The sequence below is a fragment of the Rissa tridactyla genome, chromosome 2, assembly GCF_028500815.1.
Source record: "Rissa tridactyla isolate bRisTri1 chromosome 2, bRisTri1.patW.cur.20221130, whole genome shotgun sequence".
NCBI classification, from domain to species: Eukaryota; Metazoa; Chordata; class Aves; order Charadriiformes; family Laridae; genus Rissa; species Rissa tridactyla.
In genome coordinates, this window is record NC_071467.1 from 140,589,248 (window position 1) to 140,606,416 (window position 17,169).

The 17,169-nt window shown below is 44.4% G+C and overlaps 1 protein-coding gene across 6 annotated transcripts in view; it reads right to left on the reverse strand.

Moving 5' to 3' along the window:
• DYNC1I1 (dynein cytoplasmic 1 intermediate chain 1) overlaps positions 1–15,243 on the reverse strand; it is a 196,223-nt gene extending 180,980 nt beyond the window's left edge. For all 6 annotated transcript variants that reach the window (XM_054192741.1, XM_054192742.1, XM_054192744.1 and 3 more), the window contains exon 1: positions 15,033–15,243. The gene's annotated coding sequence lies outside the window, so the exon portion shown is untranslated. The remainder of the gene's footprint in view (positions 1–15,032) is intronic.
• Positions 15,244–17,169: the final 1,926 nt, after the last annotated feature.

Here is a 17,169-nt window from a genome sequence, read left to right on the forward strand (position 1 = left end):
CGCCCTGCTCAATTCACAACAACTCACCGTGAATGGTATAGCTAGGAAGGACATTGAACTGATAACGAACCAGACCACTGGGTGCACTGGCTGTGGGGAGAGGACCATCATTTCTTTATTCCTCCATCACTCTGACCCTATTCATGATGACATTGTTTTCAATTTGAGAAAGAGAAATCAAAACCGTCATAAAAACTGCATTTGATATTAATAAAACGAAGAAGTTGCACCTTAAACAACATTAATCTGTGTGATTAGTTGACACAAGCAAGCTATTTTTTAACATGGGAAACGCCCGGATGAGAAAACAAGCTTTTTAATGGCAGTGTAGGTAGTATTTTGCTTACCAATCTGCTCAGGATTTGTGGGTCTCTCTCAGATATGACTGAAATCCCATTTGAAGCAATTTTCCTAATCTGTTGGACACATTTGAATTCTGATTAAGAAGTTCCCCCTCAGAGCCCTCCGGACTAGATAGAGTTTTTCCATCCTTCTAGTTCTGCAGTTTGGCAACAGAGAGCAAGCTCCTGTTTCTATGCAGAAAATATGCAAATGCATTTTAAGGCTTATGACAGAAACCCTGAGGTTTTGGCATCCCTTTCAAGCTGTTTGTCAGATATCAATGAACAGCTTTCTAAAAATTCGTTCCCTTAATGTCAGGGAAACTAACTAGCTTTTTTCCTCATTTCAGCATCAATGGTTTAGTGCCTGGCCCATTCTTTACAATGCTCCGGTCAGGGTGATCAAATCCTATTATAACTTTGCCCTATTTTTAACAAAACAGATCTTACATGCAACAAAGAAGATGTATTAAATTTCCTTCAAAGAATGTTATTAGAGCTGGGTTATAGAAAGAAATTAATCTCAAGCTACTTTCATCCTGCATATATTATAGCCATTCCTTAGCCCCCTCAAACAGCTTACCAACCTTCAACCTGGCTATTTACAATTTTAGCACAAATTGAACACCAAGGGCATGTAACCACCTTTCTCAGATGTCAGCAAGTCAGCAGTGAGGAAGGAGGCAAGCACATTCATCACTCCACTTGGCATTAACCACAGAGTTAACACTCTGTATTCATTACTGGGAACAAATTCCTAATAATTGCCCCTCTGAGTGCCAAAAGGCATGCCACACGAAGATAAAGGCAAACAGTAAAAAAGATTTACTTCTAGCATTCTCTGTGGTGCAGAATGACAGCCCAAGGCTTATGTCCGACCTAGTCTTCTCCGGCCTAGGAGAAGTCATTGGTCAGAGAGAAACAGTAAGGAGCACGTTTTGTAGTGAAGCAATTAAATCACCTATCTGGGAGAAGGAACACACAGGATCAAACACATTGAACGCTGCATTAAACGTAGAAATACTTCTCATAGCAGGGCAGCAGCCTAGGGCTCCCCTCTTCGAGGGAGGTGCATAATCTTACATCAAGTTTTATCTTTTTTTGGCCCAGTTTACTGTCAAGTGACACAGTTTTAAGAGGAGGGAGTCCTCCCACTCCCGAATAGCTTACACCCAACTGCTAAGACAGGTTCTTGAGATGTAGCAGGACACGTGGACGTGAACCACCTTGCACAGAGAGCACTTGCCTGCACTCCCCATGCACTGAGGGAATTCTCTTTTCTTTGAGCTACTGGAGAAAGGAGCCTGCTCCTCCTGGCATGACTTTTAATGAAACTGACTGCTGTATTTCAAGATGTCAGTTTTCCCCATATACATTAAATATGCCTCACTGTTCCCTCTTAGGCTTGGAAATACAGTTAATTCCACTTACACATCAAAGGGTCACCAGACCCGCCACGATGGCAGCCACCTGGGCATGTGCAAATGCAGCGCTGAGGCTGCTGAGGACTGTGCTCTTGGACTTCACCATCTACTGGACTTATCTCACTAAATCTGCATGGACACAATGTAGATGCGGAGGTATCCTTACCACCAATGCAGGTAAAGTCAAAAGAGTCTGGGTATCCTAGGATGTGATTCCACTTTTCCTAATGCAGATGTCTAAAAGCAGTTAAGATTAAGCATGTCCCAAAGCCACCAGTTCCTCTCCAACGATGATAACGGGCCCTGGGTGATCCGTGAAGTTCTAGAAATCTCCATTGTAAATGACTCAGACTGAGTGAGAAGAATCCTGTCCGTAATATGCTCCCAGCAGTTCCTTTCACCTCTTGAAAGACTATTTACTTTCATTTTAAAATAGTAACGGTGTTTGCACTAACTTCTCTGTACAGAACATACACAGAACTACTCCACAAAGCTTATCACACAGGTAGTAACATCTCACGACCATTTCATTAGTGGCAGCCCTAAGCATGGAAGATGCAAACAACAGTATTTTACTCTCGACTGGACTAAAAGCCATGGAAGTCCTTCTATAGGTACAAACCTATAGACTTATTACAGTTTTAGAATAAGCTACAAGGTCTTTATCAATTATCAGTATCACAATATTTGAGCAGACATTTTTTCTAACCATTTATATGAGCACTTAACAGCAGAAACAGCCACAGGCATCTAAAAAGGTTTAGTACAATTGCAGAACTAATAAATTGTTACTTGCCAGAGACATAAAACCACAGAGTTGCAGAGGTACAAAGAGTGACAATGCACTTACACAGCTTGGACTAAATATACGAAAAAATAAGCACAAAGTGCCCAACGTGTAATGAATAAAATAAAAACAAAGACAAAGAAAATTATAACAGTGCACATTTTTTATAAGCAGAAAAAGAAAATAAGACATAACATCTCCCTCCTCTTAAAGCCTGTTCTTTATATCTCCTCGAACAGCATCTTGTCTGTATGCTATCACGGAGCTCATCTAAAAAGAAACCTAAGTTTCCAAAGCTGGTAGGAGGTAAAAAACCCTACAGATTTTATTGCTTTTTGGCGTTTAGGGGATTTTTACATGCTGTTCATTCAAGAGGCTGCACTAGAGTAAAACTATATTCAGCACTTCATGAGCCTCCAAGTCTTTCCCGCTTTGTGACTTCCGATGTTGTCTTTTTCATTATTACCTCCATTGCAATTACCAAAGGGGTTCATCAAATACTGTTACACATGGCATTAGTCATCCTGTGTAACTAATCATAAATAATTGATGTGTTAATATACTTTTCTAAAATAAATAGGCAGCATCTAGCACTTGTAGATGCTGTACATGTATTATTCATATGCCTTCATAAAGAGCCAGCTACTCTTGAATCCAAAACTGCAAAACGTCTTTAATTTGAAAGGGAAAGGAAGTTGCACAATAAAATACATTACTCGGTGATTTTGGGTTTTAAAGAATAGGTTTATAGTGTGAGTACTATTACAATTGAAACTATTACACATGGAGTTTTCTACTGGAAAAAACGATTCATTTCTATTACGTACCACATTTGTCTCTATTTTATACAAACACATTTCCTACAGTTAGCAATATTCTACATTTTTACAACACAAAAAAATCCCGTGGGATCTACCTATGACTTTTACAAGTGTAAAGCGTGCATGCAAAGTACGGAATTGTACAAAGCAGATAAACATCTTCGGCCTGCAAGAAACCAGAGGGAACTGTTACCCTAGCATAAATACATTCAAATCCATATTATTCACTTGAAAATAATGTTTGAAACACGCTTCAAATGGGCAAGAGGGGCTAGAATCATCTTCTTGACAGCAATTTTTAAGTAAACATATGAGTACCTTTTTTCATCATGCATCAGAATTTGTACTTGACTTCAGTCAAATAACATAAATACTTTTGTTGAATAGGCATATCAATGTTTACAAGATGACAACAATGGGCAAATATTTGCTGCATAGCATTTGCAGTATTTTAAGGAATCTCCTGTGTGATGAATTCAGGGAAACACTAAAATCGGAGAGACTAAGTATTTTTTTCTACATAACCTTGAGGCAAAACAGACAGGCTTTTTACACTGCATCTGTGTATTTATCTATAAATAAAAATGGTTGTTAAGTGTTAGATTTCAGGGAATGTAGCATCTTTATCCTTCAGCTTCTGAAAATTTCTAGCAGATGGGCAAAGGTCTTGTACTTTGTTCTGTAAAGGTGTACAAATTGCAGCATCCAGAGATGTGGTTCTGTGCTTCCTCCTGGTTGCCATGCAACAGGTCAGTGCATCTCTCGCCTATTTATTTTGAGGCTGACGAGGTGTAAGATATGTACCCACAACTGCTCAGTTATACTTCCCTTACAATCTATTACCATTTAATCTCTTCACTCTTGTTCTTCCATAATGGCCCTTCTACAACATGAACTCAGTCACAGCAGAATTATAGGGTCCCTATAAAGCAGCATATAAGCAAAGCTCTACTATTGCCCATTCTTCCAGCACCAGGCGTAGTGGCAATGAAGCTCATCATCCCAGTCTCTCTTGCCCCCTTAGCCTCTTAAATTTACCATGACCTTTCCAATTCCAACAAGCACAGTTCCATGGAAGAGCCATCGAGCTTGAAGAGAACAAGCTGCTGGCAACAAGTCCCTGGGAATAAGTGAGAAACTTATATAAGACATTCCAGATAGGATTAGAATGAATTTAAATACTACATACTATCAGGTCACTCTAGCAAAGATACTGCACATTTCCCACCAAATATCCTCCCTTTATATTGAGTTCCATAGAACTCTGTAGGTATGACTGTATGTATCGCCTCAAAGAAAACTAGATTTTAAGTAGGTCTTTTCAAGTGTCTTGGATTTTCCCTCGATAAGCATTGATGAGCACAGCTATAACTGCACAATGGTCTCACATGTGGTGCTGGGAGATGACCCTCAGTGGTGCGGACAATACTGACTTGTATCTCCTCAGGATCTGACTCAGCAATCGTGCACAGTTATGAAGAGCAGATGTTTTTAACAAAACAACCAATTGCACCTCTGACAACATTTTGATCTTGTAGACTACAAGATATCTAGGTATTCTTGGTCAGTTCCCTCTCTATCAGCTTCCGTTTCTGTTATCCTTGACTGTTTGGCTGCAGTAACACGCAGGGCTCCACAAGTAGCTCTGCATATGGCTGGGAATGGACTTACCACAGCTCTGAATCTTTGTGAGACTACGTTCCACACACATTATCTGGTCTCACTAGTTGCACTATGTTGCCTTCTGTGAATTTCCCAGCTTGCTTCAGAGAGGAACTGCAGGATCTAGCAGGAGTGTTCTTAAAAGAGTTTTCTGACATTCAAAGAGAACCAAATGCAAGCTATAAATTGATAAGATTTTAGAGATGGATAACATAAGAGAGATAACAGAAGCTAATCCTCAAGCTGGAAGTCACTTATCTAGAAAAAAAAAAAAAAAGGAGCCCCGTATGTCATGTCTCTGATTTTAATTTCTTTTGTGTGTACATCTATAATGCTCAGGTTTCAATGATATCTGCTGCTATCATTGATATCACCATTTCTTCAAACCTATATAAAGTATTGGTTCATCATAACAGTACCAAAGTGCCGCCTAGGAGTATATTTAATGACTTACTAAGACCTAACATAGAATTCAAGACGTCTGCTAGTCTTTCCTGAGGTGGAACAAAGACTCATTTTCTCCATCCTGCAAACACTCCAGACATTAAAACATATACTTCCGCTCTTTATGGGCGGTAAAACTGACCCCTCCAACTTTTCTACCCTCCTCCTGAGATAACCCTAGTGGTATATGGCCAGCAAACTGATACTGAAAGCCATTTACCCAAACATGAAAAATGCATGCTCTAGTGTCTGCTTCTTAACCCAGTTATGACAACTGCCAGACAGACATCGAAGAACAAGCTATGCTGCCGACGTGCAGGCTTTGCTGGAAGACTTAGCCAGATATAATTTCTTTCTTAACACAAAAATACACTTTGCTTTGTGGCTGATGTTTGTGAGGATGTAATTAGGCTAAAAATATTATGCATTGATATCACCTCTGAAGTCAATACACCCAAAGATTTAGAAAGCAGGGAAGAGCTCTGGCTGTAAGAAATATGCAGAATATCTCATACGAGTTCTCATAATTTTTAAGGAAGCAAAGTGGAAGAAACAACACTACCATGCACTTTATACTTCCCAGGGCTTCTTGGGCTGTACTAATAAAGCAACATGAAGGATCAGAGCCAGCCTTAGCCAATCATCCCTCTTGATCCACATAAGCAGAAAAAGGTGTGCTAAGAAAAAAAGGCAAGATGACAAATGCAGATGTCTAACAGCATACTTTAAAGGACATATAAGAACTGCAAAGAATTTGTATATAAGAGAAGACTGAGAGCCAAGAAGTCCTCTTCTTCTATTTACCTTGTCTGTGGTTAAAGTATTCCACTCAGATGGGAGAAACACGGGGTTTGGTTGGTTTGTTTGTTTCTGTTTTGGTTTGGTTTTGGGGTGTTCTGGAGGCTTTTTTGCCTTGAGAGGACCGAAACCCACCTTCCTGGGGTGACTGTTGGCTAATGGGTGAGAAAGACTAGAGGAATGGAGGTGGCATTCTTAACCATTCAAGCTATTTTCTATTAATTTCTTTTCAGCAAAGATTCATTGGACCAGAAGAAGTGGATGTAAGAGAGCGAACATTAGTCCCCAACTGAGGCCCCTGGGTTCTAGTTTTTTGTTTCAGTGTTAGTTTATATTATACGTAATGATTGTTTAGTTTAAAATACAATGCCGTATTTAGCATCTGGAGCACAAGACTCCTCTTTCTTGCTGAGTGTTTGAAGCAAGATGCTGAAGAGTCCTTTCTCTTTCCTACTTGCTCTGTCACGCCCCAAAAATCTTTAATACTTTAGACTTGCGTGGAGAAGCTTCAGTGGGAAAGAATGGGAGGGTGCCTACTGCAGAATAGCTTGCTGATTAGAGCATAGATGAAAGCAAAATTCTCTATAAGCAAAGGCAAACATTATCTGAGACTCCTTTACCTTAGGTAGGTCCCCTTAAAACCAGGGTGTACGAAAAGAGGGAGCACACGGCACCAGGTGCAGCTCTACATGGAGCACAGTCTGGCAGATGGGCTCATGAAACGCAAACTAGATGAAGCAGCCTACGAGAGACAGACAGTGGACACCCAGGCTGTCAAGTCTGGGGGTTCAAGGGTAAGAACACATCCAGAAGCAGAACTCTGATGAAAAAGGAAGTTTTTAGAGACTTTATGTGCTTCAGGAGCTAGGTGACAGCGAAGTAGAGATTTTTGAGGACTGCAATTTGGGGTTCTGTTTGTACACCATTTTGTCAGTCTAGATTTATCCGAGCTTCCCAGGCATCATACGAACTTCAAGTCCGGGGAATTCAGGTACACGTCCCATATTGAAGATGTGGGCACGCTCTGCATGTTAAGAACAGCTTCCTACCAAGGCAAAGCTGGCTGACCATGAGCTCTTCTCTCCTACGCACACACGTACCTCTCAAGTGCCCTGGGTTCCACAGACAAGAAACTTGGCAAATGGGCTGACTGAGAGCAGAAGCAAACAAGTCCCCAGCCGGAATGATGGGGCAATCGCATCTCTGGAGTGCACTGCAGGACTCCTCCAGGAGTAAGCCTCAGCGCATGACTCACTGAGCCAGGACCTCAGCTCCGGAATCTGAGACCAGGACACCAGTTAGATGTCACCAGTTCTCTTCTTCAAATGAGGAACCCAAATCTATGATATTTTTGGAAAATAAATCAACTTTTACTAGTGGTTCTCACAATACGGAACCACTGGTGGTCCACAAGGCAATCAGAAATGGTCCATGTATGGTTTCCAGCCACATTAAACTGTAAAATGTACGGGCTTATTGGTTCCAACAGAAAGTCTTGAGGATTAAGAGGGGAAAGTAGTTTAAAAAGTCTAGAAATCACTGCAATATCACAAGAGAGAATACCACACAAGGAGAACCCAGGAATAAGTGGGTAATACAGTTAGCCTTTAAGCAAAAATGGACATTATGCGATATGAAAAATCACGGCAGTCTTTCTGCTTTATAGGTATATATAGTATTTTAAGAAAAATAAGACAAAAAGTGGGAGGCCACTGACTTTAATTATACTTACACCTAATTCATCACTTGGTCTAGTGAGATCAGAAACTTTCTTGCAAGGAACTTGTAATTAAACTTTAAGCACTTACAAAGTTTCTCGTATCAACACTGATGAGGCATGGTCTTCATTTAGAGACAGACTTTATTACTGACTAATATTAATATTGCATTACATCATCATTTTGTTTTAAAAGACTCATACGTTTGATTGTCAATGTGGCTGTCTATAGTTTTTTACTTCCCTGTCCTATTCACTGATAAGTAAACAATAAAACCTAGTAAGTGTTATGTACATAAAGGAAGGGCTGCTGTAAAAGGTGTGGAGAACATGAGTAGTAAGGTTGCAACATCCTTTTTTTTTCCATTTTAGCCTTACCAGAGAATATAATTTACTATCATCTTTTGAGTTCTATGCCTTAAACAGAAAAAAACCCAAACCTAAAGCTCTGTAATTTATAATTATTGGATAAAAATAGTACTGAATTTGCACAGGGTGTTTTAAATATATTTGAAGAGGCCCATAAAGGCTGAGAAACTAGGCTTTCCTCTCTTTTCTTGCTATTAATCAACTTTCTGCGAAAAAGAAAATATGGTGGGAAATAATGGGACAGTTTTCCCACGGGCTCTTTCAGTACAAACAGAGAATGGCATCACTGTTTTTTTTGTCTCCAGTACAATACCCTCCTATCTCATCAGCACAATTTTTTTTGTATTATTATTACTAGTATGGAGATAGTGAAAGGCAGGAATACAACATTCACAGGCTTTGACAAGTGCAGCAGATTACGTCCATGAATAGCTAACAGCACGCTAGGGGGTATGATTTAGGTCAAATTTCTTGTTTCATTCCAAAAGGTTATAGATTTGTAAGCCATTCATTGTTTAATGCGCCACACAGCTTATAGCCATACATATATATAACATGAACTATCTTTTCTGTTTTTTTCCAGAAGTAATTTGTGTTCCCAGGCAATGAAGACTGGCAGAAGTTGATAGTCTGTAACAAACTGCTATGAGTCTGTAACAAAGCAGTCAGAGCTAAAAAAGGACAAAGAAAATAAGAATTCATTTAGGGGCAAATTGAGATCTGAAATCCTTCAGGATTATGATACAAACCACCTTCTGGTTCAGCAGCTGCTCAAAATGTAACTAGAAACAAACAAATGAAAAAAACCCAATGTCATACGACTTTGAACAGTGTGATTAATGAAAACGGTGATTCTTTTATATTTCTTAAAAAGAAGACAAACATGTATTATGAAGCAAGTCACATGAGTTTAGATAGTCCCCCAACTTTGTTTGCGCTGTGAGAATCAGAGAAGAAAATCTTTTAAATGCTCAGTCAGTGGAACAGTCCTTAAACCAGGACAGACAGGTTCAAATACAAGGAACCATATTAGATAGTAGTCTGGTTTGGGTTTTGTTTGGGTTTGGGGTTTTTTTTCTTTTTTTTTTTTCTGTGACCCTGTTTTGTTAAATATTTTAATTTCTGGAAATATACAATAGCAATCATTTGAAATGTCTTTGCCCCAATTACCAAGTGACCTGGTAACCACTCTGATCCTAACAGTGGTGGCCTAATGTGCAAAACACGAAACAAGGGCATGCCTTGAGTAGTATGGATTTAATACCGCTGTCTATGCACTTTAAAAGCTAAGATCTGTGTTAATGGATACAGAACGGAAGGGCCGAACAGTTTAAAGCAAGAGAGATCCATATTTTCCCTGCATGTGGTCTAGGACCTACAGTGATTAACTTTCAACAGCATAGTTTGGGGGATAGCTTTTTCTGTCCAATTCAGACTGAAAATATTAGAATCAAACATTAGAAAAGGCTTGGAGATATGGATATAAATAGATAAACAATATACCCTCCATTATACTTATTTATATTTAATCATACTAGGCAGTTTTGTATCTTCACCTTATTATAACTCCCTATTTTTTGAACACAAAAGACACTGAGTCTTTCTGCTGGACTGAAGTGAAAAATTAATAACTGAGGAGCAGGATTTGGAATTCCTTGTACCACATCGCAGATGGAGGGAGAAAAGAACAAGGAACTAAAACCACTTCTGTCCAAGGGAGAGAAGACAAAAGGGAATGGAAGACCTGTGGGGAGGAAGCAATGCGCCAAGACTAGTACTGAGGCAGAGAGAAAAGAATAAGCCTTAGAGAAGGATAGCAAGAAGGAAAAGAAATGTGAACAGGAGAAGATATCACTGGAAACAAAAAAACATGTCCTGAAAAGTTTCCCTCTGTAATTGTTTTCTGCTCAGTGGCAGTAAATGAGCCCTCTTCCTCTGCTGAATTGCACATTAATTATTCTCAGGCCAAGCAGGGAGAGTCAGCCAGCACCTGGGGAATACACAGGGTAGAGCTGCACTGGTCCAGGAGGGCTCCAGGGAGGTTTGTTCCTCAGGATGACATAGGCTGTCTCTGCAGGTCAGGCAAGCTGATCTGCACGCCTGGGAGCAGTGTTAAACATGAAAATAGGATAACATGTACTTTTACTCTAAGATTAACAGCCAAGAATCACAAGAGTAATCTGAGCAGTGATTATTCATCAGGTAACCCAGGTATCTGTGCATAGGTCAAAGCAGCAGTTGCACAGGATCTCATCCAAAGTTTGTTAAGTCATAGAATAGAATCATAGAATGTGTTGGGTTGGAAGGGACCTTTAAAGGTCATCTAGTCCAACCCCCCTGCAGTAAGCAGGGACATCTTTAACTAGATCAGATTGCTCAGAGCCCCATCCAGCCTGGCCTTGAATGTTTCCAGGGATGGGGCCTCCACCACCTCTCTGGGCAACCTGTGCCAGTGTCTCACCACCCTCATTGTAAAGAGTTTCTTCCTAATGTCTAATTTAAACCTACCCTGCTGTAGTTTAAAACCATTGCCCCTCGTCCTATCGCTACATGCCCTTGCAAACAGTCCCTCCCCATCTCTCCTGTAGGCCCCCTTCAGGTACTGGAAGGCTGCTATAAGGTCCCCCCAGAGCCTTCTCTTCTCCAGGCTGAACAACCCCAACTCTCTCAGCCTGTCCTCATAGGAGAGGTGCTCCAGCCCTCTGATCAGCTTCGTGGCCCTCCTCTGGACCCGCTCCAACAGGTACATGTCCTTCTTGTGCTGAGGCCTCCAAAGCTGGACACAGTACTCCAGGTGGGGTCTCACCAGAGCAGAGTAGAGGGGGAGAATCACCTCCCTCAATCTGCTGGCCAAGTCAATGCAAAGAATCTCATTTGCTTCAATAGGCTTTGGAAATGTCTGATGGCTTTCAAACAATGTACATAGCTGAGTCCTGCCATCACTCCAGAGGCTAGATTCACCACCAGAGAAGTCACAGAGAAACCCCTATTACTGTCAGCAGTGACAGGGCTGAGTCCTCTGCCCTTGGAATTTCAGCATGGAGTTACGGAGTGCTGCCCACAAAACACTTCCAGAACTGCCATTCCTGCTCTGTGCCTTCTGCCGCTGCAGTGCACTCCTGGAAACGCACCAGAGCGCTTTTGCCTCAAAAGGGAAAACAAAAAGTGCTGAAGAAGCACAGTAAAAAAAAAAAAGGGGGGGGATGGGTATAGTTTTAAGCTCAGGAGGAGAAGGGACGTCATAGCTCTCACAGAGGTGTCTTGCCTCTACGAGATCTAGCGGCTCCCACATCAGTCTGCTTCACAGCTTCCTGCAGCTCCTGCCATCTGCCTGGAAGTAGCCATTTCCCAGAAAAGTTGGCAAGATGATGCCACCTAAAATGAACAGTATTGGGGGAGCAAGCTCATGTATACTGTATACTGCCTTATTTTGAGTGCGTGCAGATGGCCAAGTGAACAACAGCTCCCAATGTCATGTCTGACTAAAAAGAGCTAGAAGGGTTTTAGATGGATGATTACCAAGTAGCAAAAGGGACATATTGTGTCTATCTGAGATTCAGACTGAGACAGGGTCTCAGGCTGCCACTGCAGCTTCTCAGACACTTTTTTACAGACTGTTCAAATTTTCTCTTTTTTAAGCAGTACCATTCCTGCATTACCATTTCTGCCTGCTGATATAGGTCAGCTGAATGGAAGACTGTACCATCCCTCATCTGGAAAGCAAGCCCCCTTATGGACACAGAAATGGGTATTCACCTGTGTAACTTGTGTTGCTCAGATGAACCATACAAGCTGCACTGCCAAAAGCACAGTTTTACTAATACAAGATGCATCTGTACTAAGGGCACTTTGCCAGCATACTCCGTCAGTATTCCTGCCGGAAAATGTCCCTTTTATACACTGACTATGTCTACAGTCCTTATGGTTTGTTTCATTTAAGGTTTTTAAATTAAAAATATGAAAATATCAGATGAGTATTGCGCTGAGGTCATGAAGTCTGGCTACAGCTGCAGAAAGCCTGAGACCATACCTCTGCCGATATGAATTTCCCTATGCATCTCAGTGGGGATTTCAGTATTCGCTCCCTCTAACTTCCCTGAAAATTAAAGCCCATGGGTAGGACAGGGAGGGTCTTTCTGACATCTTCCAACCACCACCTCCAAGTAGCACCTCGTCTTGGCCCTGGCATCAGCGACTCTGAAAGATTCCTAATTGGTATTTCTGATGTTACTCAAACTGAGCCAAAGGAGCTCAACAGGGCACTCGAGGCATAGCACTAGTTAACAAGCCTTGAGTAGTCCTACAGAGGGACCATGAACATATTCTAAACCTCTGTGAGAAGAAGTCAAGTTTGAGAAGCTGAAAGATACCACACGATTACCTGAATCGTTAGCAGGAGTTGGTGAAGCTTTGAAAAACAGCAATGCCTTTCTATAGCCTTATGTTTTCCTACTTCACTGCCTTATCTTTTCCCCTCCCAGCCCATTTCACGTCATTGACCAGCACCCTGCAATGGTGAGACCTCTACCACAACCCACTGCGTCCAGCTCTAGCTTGTATTCCCTCTCTCTTCTTGCAGATTGGAAAACTGATGGCAGCAAGGAATGATCCTTGAAACCTGCCATACAAAAGAAAAGGAGGCCAAGAGACTCGATCTGTTAATTTACTTGAAAATAAAGCAGGTAAGTTCTTGCCGCATCATTTAGAGTACATACACTGAAGACAGCTGCTAAAGCAAGGCTTTTATCTGAGAGACAACATAACAGGAATCAGGAACCTGAAGCTGGAAAAACACAAACAAATGCATTTCAATAATGAAAAAAATAGCCACTGAAAGGCATCACAAAGGAGGGCAGCTCACTCCCCTTCCTCCTATAAAAAGAGCTGGAAGGTCAGCTTCTTAAATTAAGATCTGCGGGATACAAAAGAGTATTTGCCTGACTACTTGAGTAGCCAGATTTCCAAATTCTCAACAATTACTGCATGCGTAGGGTGTGGTTTACTGCTGCTCCTTAAAAGATTCCTCTATTAAACTGTGGATAACGTGGCACTGCAGTTAGTGCATTTTTAGGATAGACTAATTTGAGGCAGAGGTGTTTGGAGCTAGGAGAAATCTAGCTAATCAAACTCTAAAAAACCTCTTGGACCACCACATACTTGGCCCTCAGAAGCCTTTCCCATATCAAGGAAGATATGGGAAGCCTTTCCCATATCAAGCAAGTCCCAATCCTCAAAATAGTCCATGCACAGAGAAGAAGGTGCAGAAGGGATGTCACATTTTGTGTTTCCATGGGCTATAAATGGATGGGTTTGGGAAAACAAAATGAAGCAGAGGACGGTTATCAGAGTGAGCACTCCCAGGGGCAAAGACCTGAGCGCAGCACCAAGGTTTGTGTTGAAGAAACCCATTCTTGATGAGAAATGCTACAGAAATTACAGAAGGAATTTTATCCACTTTCACTAAGTGTGGAGATACCCTCTCTAATTGAAAGACAGTAAAAAGAGGAACTTAAAAGAATCAGAAAAGAAAACATGTAACTTCTTCCCATTAACTCAGCAAGAACAAATGAGGCACTTCAACAAAGCACAGTGGTAGTAACAGTAACAAAATTCCTCCATGGCTCTGATAATACCCTCTATCAGGAGATAGATGGTCCTGGGATTTGCATTTCCACTCTGAAACAGGTTTTGCAGCACTGTGCTTCACGATATTTAGAGACATTTCAGAGGTAATTTAATGTCCTCATGCAGAAGCGAAGAGCTGACAAAACCCTGTATGTCAGGATAAATTACCAGGTGCAAGTGCCAAAGCCACGTGCCAACTTCATGTCAGGTCTTTCCATTTCATCCCCCCTATAATAGCAGGCTAGATTCCTCGGTCTAGTTGAGCATCCTTATTTTGTATATATTTATATTTGAAATTTGTACTTTCTGTCAATGCTAATATTGACAGAAAAACATACTTTGTTCCAGTTAGTGAGACAGGGGCTTTGTCTGGGAAATATCTAGGGGCATTATGCTCTCTGCTGACCCAGGGGGATTCTCGGGAAGATGTAACCATAATAACATCCTTTTGAAAATGTATTTCAATGGACTACTACTGAAAAAGGCCTCTCATTGATTCCTTCCTCCTCTCACCCTTTTAGGGAGTCACCTTCGGAACGGGAAAAGATCTAATTCCCCGCCTGCTGGCGCCGTGGACGGGAGTGAACCCGCAGTTGCTCGCGCTACGCAAAGAATTAAAGATGGGAAACTTTTTTTGCCCCCCCCGCCCCCATCCCCTTTTGTTTTAACCCGCTCGGCGCCGGGACACAACCGGGGGAGGCTGCGGCAGCCCCTCGCGGCGGAGCGGGACGGCGAAGGGGCCGGTGTCGGGAGGATCCCCCGGGAGTGGAGCAGGTGCCGGTGCGGCCGGCGGGGCTCCCCGCAGCCCTCCCCGCCCGCTCCCTCCCCGGAGACGAGCCGCCGGGGTGGAAAAGCCCACCTCCCGGAGGGGGCCGGCGGGGCAGCCGCGGGGGCTGCCCGCTAAGCCAGCCCGGCCCGGGTGCCGAGGCTCCACGGCCGCGCCGAGGCTCCGCGGCCGCTGCGCATCTCCAACGCCACGGGAGCCCCCGCTGGCCCCCTCCGCCGCGGCACGGCCCCGTCCCGGCCCCCCCGCGGCTGCCTTACCTCCGCCGGCGACCGGGAGATGCGGGGAGGCTCCCGGAGCTGCGCTGCCCTCACCGAGCCCCCGCCGCCGGAGGAGCGGAGGGTCGCCCCGCTGCCCGAACGGCTGCTGCCCGCGGCGCTGCGCCGCACCGTGCGCTGCCGTGCCGTGCCGTGCCGTGCCGTGCCGTGCCGTGCCGTGCCTCCCGCCGCTGCTGCAGGACCGCCGGCGGCGGCTGAATGTGCTGTCTCACGCTGGACAGGCTCCTCCCGAGAGCTGCTGCTGCCGCCTTCCTCCTCCTCCTCCTCCTCCTCCTCCTTCTCCTCCTCCTCCTCCTCCTCCTCCGCCTGCGCGCCCCCGGCAGCGACACCCCCCGCCGCCGCCGCCGCCGCCTGGCAGCCCAGCAGCGGCCGGCGGGGCAGGGGCGGGCGGGGGGGGGGGGGGGCAGGTGGGGGCGGCGGGGCCTCCTGAAAAGCGGGGGGGCCGTCCCCGGTGTCTGCCGGGCCTGGACCCCCGCACCTGGCCCCCCAGCAACTCCGGCCTGAAGTGGGCTCCTCCAGCTGCTCCGAGGTCCCCTCGCTGTCACCCCCACTTTGGCACAGGCTCCCCCCCTCCCGCAGCAGCCTGGCCGGCAGCTGCACAGCAGCCTGGCTGTCATCCCCACAACAGCCTCACCATCAGCGCCGCAACAGCCTAGCCATCCCCCGCCACCGCCTCCACAGCATCCTTGCCACCATCCCCATGGCAGCAGCTGTCAACCCCACAATGTCTTCGCCATCACCGTCAAAGGTGCCTAGATATGCCCCCTCACGCCAGCCTCACATCATCCGTACAGCAGCCTGGCCGTCAACCTCACTGCCGCCTGGCCATTAGCCCCACAGCAGCCTGGCCATCAGCCACACTGCAGCCTGGCCACGAACCTCACTGCAGCCTGGCCATCAGCCCCTTAGCGGCCTGGCCAACTGTTTTGAGGGCAGCAGTCTCCTGCTGAGGTCCCATTCCCTTGGGGAAGAACAGGGAGAGCTCCAGAGCAGGTGAATGATACCCAGCTTTCATGGTTAGATGAGGGCAAGGCTGCCCAAAGGCAGAGGTTTTGTTTTGTCCCTGTTTCCTCCCATCACTCCCATGGGGACAGGTACCAGACAGGAGGGCCAGACTCCTTCTAGCAGCACACCCTCTTCCCTCCCCACACCAACATATTCATCTCCTGGGGGAGAGCAGCCCAGCAGAGCTGTTGGAGGAAGTCCATGTTCCTGCAGATAACATCCACCTCTAGTGTAGATAACCCAGCCTCCCACTCCCCCTTACTGCATACAGGTATGCTGCCCCACACAGGAGGAAAAGACATGCCGTTTGCTACCATGGTTTGTTCTTTAAAAATGTGATGTCCTGGACATATGACTCACTGTTCTCCAGCCCTATGGTCTGAGGAATCAGGAAAGGTACCCCTCTGAAACTTGCCCCTGGAACCATGTTTGGTTTGTTTTGGTGGGAACTGCTAACTCCAGCCTCTGTCATTGCAGGTCCGGGGCCTGTCCTAGGAAGAGTGCAGTACATGCAGACCACTGAAAACCCATCAAGGTTTCACATCACCTCCGGTTCCTGCCAGATCCAGCTGGACTGCACCTGGCCAGGAGACAAAGAGCCCTGAAGAGGAACAACAGCATCCATTGCAGGTGAGGACACAATAACGGTTTCTCAATTTATTTGGAGTTGAAGCAGGAAAGATTCATATCTTGCTCTCTTGTAAGAGTCCTTAAAGAGCAACATCTTCTGCTTGTGCAGGCTGGAGCATGTGGAAGAGAGACCGTGGTTTTAAGTGTACGATTCGGAAAGTTTCAAGTTTGGGGCACTCAGTTTGCAACTCCTTATTAAAATGAGGCCCTTTCAAAATCAGACACTCAAAACTGAGTTTCAGAAACTGCTGTTTGCTTTTGGAAGTGTTGGCCTTAGTCTCAGCTTTAGCATAAATCCCGCAGGGTTTGTTTAGGTTTCTTTGGATTGTGCGTCCTTTGCACATTCCCTGCAAACTCAGCGGATTCATTTAAATTGTTCCTGGCTGGTTTCTAAGAGGGCTTTGGGGTCATTTAGTTTCCCTGAGTCAACAGATCAGACTGGTTCTCCATGATGCCTGATGAGGTTCTATTATTGTTAACATGC